The 2,902-nt window shown below is 39.8% G+C and overlaps 1 pseudogene; it reads left to right on the forward strand.

Annotated features, from left to right (window-relative positions):
- Window positions 1–2,204: 2,204 nt before the first annotated feature.
- On the forward strand, window positions 2,205–2,414 carry LOC112793607 (small nucleolar RNA U3; annotated as a pseudogene).
- The last annotated feature ends 488 nt before the right edge of the window (window positions 2,415–2,902 follow it).

A 2,902-nucleotide genomic window follows, 5' to 3' on the forward strand; every position in this document is an offset into this window, starting at 1 on the left:
TGTTTCAAAGAATCTAAATTCCACCTGAAAATCCCACAGCTTCTTCTCTAATAGAGAAAAAGAAACCCATTTCTCGAATAGCCTTACTAGCAGTATCTCCACTGCACTTAGGTTCAAGTAGCATGACTATACTAGGTCTGTTCTGATTAACAAGATTCTTAAGGGTGTGAACTGTAGCTTTGTTCACGACCCCTCTTATATTCCAAGCCATGATAATCATAGTAAAAGAAAGGAAGGAAGGAAAATACGAACCCCAGGAGTTGGCTAAGGAGGCCTTTCACACCAATTGCATTTTATCTCCCTGCAGTAGGGATTCTTCACGATTATTTTTTCATATTGGATTTGAACCTCCTCTTCATTCTTTTCTGCTATATGCTTCTCCACCTGAATCATGGCATTAACCAATATTTCAGATTCCACCAAACTAAAATCTAGTGGTTTAGATTTCGGTTGAGTTTCCATGTCAATATCATCTTTTTCAGTAATCGAAATAACTGAAGTTTGTATGTCCATACTAGAAGCGGTGTCCATCCAGTTCTCCTGGAAGTATTGTTGGTTGTTGGCATTAGAAGATTGAGAGATCGGAAGAGGGTGTGGAGGGATGGGTTGATCATTAGGGGGTGGTTTGTTTTCAAATGGTTAGAGGGTGGGATATGGCTCACAAAATTCTTTGTTCAGAAATTGGGACACTGGGTTGAGGTTCCAATAAGGTCAGGTTGGGTTGATACAAAAACGACTTGGGTTGGGCTTTGGGTTTTAAGGGTTGAGGGGTTAATAACATTTATTTGGGTCTTATTTGGGCCAGTTTTGGGTGACAGGTTATGTTTCTGGGTTATTTGCGGGTTTTTAGTCGGGTTTCTGGATAGGGTAGAAGCTTCTATTACCTCATCTGCTTTTGTACCTTCTTTAGATTCCTTCTCTGCCTCCACTACCTCATGCCGTAGTGCTGCAAAATGCGACGTCCTTCCTTCTCCCACACCATCCTGATCATTTCCTTTTTTGTTTCTTCCACTACCTGAGCTTTCCCCATTCTTCACTAATTTCCTTTCACGTGTTGCCCTCTGTACTAGCATCCAAGGACCAAAACGGTCAGAATCCTCTTCAGCAACTTCTTTGCCCTTGGAAGGAGAAGGATTTCCAGTTTTGTTCCCGCCTTCAACCTCCATTCTATGTTGAATAACTACTTCCTTTTGTTTTTTCTCTAGGCAATCAGCCTTCTCGTGTCCAATCTTCCTACAGTGAAAGCAAATTTGATGGATCTCTTCATACTCCACATTATGAGTTACCCCATTCATCTGGAGCTGAGACACTAAAGGTTAATCAAGATTGACTTCAACACAGAGCCTGGCAAATTTTCCTCTTGTATTTGTGCCGTGTTTGTATTAATTTTCATAGTTCTCCGCATAATGCTTCCAATTTTCTCCAGAATCAATCTGTTATAATATTCAATTGGTAGTCCCAGAAGGTGTATCCAAACTACAATCTTCTCTATGTTTGCATTACTCGAGTTGAAATCTGGTTGCCAGAACTTGATGGTCAGGTAATGGTCCAGGATTTTTCATGGACCTTCCATCAAAGCATAATCCAAATCCTCAGAGTTATAGAACCTGACCAGAAAGAAATCATTTCCAATGTCTATAACGTCTAAACTTCCCATCTTGGCCCACATAGCTTCGAGCCTTCTCTTCAGCACTGGTAAGAAAATCTTCCTTCCAAGGAATTTAACGACCAGGGCCTCCCACCATGCCTCTATCAGATCTTTCTTCACTACTTCACTGATAACAAGGTTATAGAGCTCCGTTGCAGTTATACTTTCCTGTAATTCATCTTTCTAATTTGTGACTGGTTTTTTATTGACCTTGTTTTCTGTTGTCCTTCTTCCATCCCGATTTCCTGAGCGAACTGCATTAGCAAAGGATTTTTTCTCCTTCTGGCCACCCTTCCAGTTATTATCATCCATAAGATTGGGTTCCCCTTTAGTCATCCATTCTTCATGCATGGGGTTTACTGGTCGCCCTTCCAAAAAGACCTCGCGTTCCATGGATTTTCTCACCTTTTTCATCTTTCTTGTATAAGTTCTCCATCTTGTCTTGCATATTCTCTAGGTTCATGCGATCGAGAGTTCCCCCCTCTCACATAACCTCCCCTCATGGGTTTCCGTCAGCCGTTCCCTCAACATTCTCACAATTCTCACCATTCTCACAACCACCCTACTTGAACAGGAACTGTTTTATAGGCTCATATATCTGTATCCTTTAAGTTCTAAGGGGACAGGAACCAAAGTTGGTGGATAAACTATAACAGTGAGATCAGAGCGTAATTAATAGTTCAGAGGCGCATGCCATCTGAACAGCAAAGGATCATTCTCGCCACAATCTTGTGGTCGTGATAGTCGCATATTGTTCTGACAAACTCAACTTCCGAATATAATTTTGGGCTGGTGTTAAAGGAAACAATGCTTAATCTCGGCCCAACCTTTATAAAAGGGGTGGAATTTGATATGTTCAACATCTTACTATAAATTTTGAGTTGAGTTTCCAACTTTCCATCATAATTTCATTATCGTGCTTCATATTATTCCTTTAGGTTGTATTATTATAAAAAAGAAATTGAGAAAAACAAAACACTCTTAATAATTGGACGGCGGCTAGAGAGTCACAACTCACAAGGTGGCTTTTAATATTTTCTTTTCTTTTCTGAAAAAAAAAAAAAGATCTTATGGTATCTTATCTCTGCTATTTGTAATTTGTCTTGGTTTAGGGAAGAGACATGGCTCTGATGTACAAGGGGAGCGCCTTATGGGCAAGTGCACTTCATTCTTAGTTGTCATCTCTTAGACATGTTTATACTCACTTATTTTAATTTTACCACTATAAATTAAATTACCAACGAAATAATCACA

The sequence above is a fragment of the Arachis hypogaea genome, chromosome 3 (assembly GCF_003086295.3).
Source record: "Arachis hypogaea cultivar Tifrunner chromosome 3, arahy.Tifrunner.gnm2.J5K5, whole genome shotgun sequence".
Classification (NCBI taxonomy): domain Eukaryota; kingdom Viridiplantae; phylum Streptophyta; class Magnoliopsida; order Fabales; family Fabaceae; genus Arachis; species Arachis hypogaea.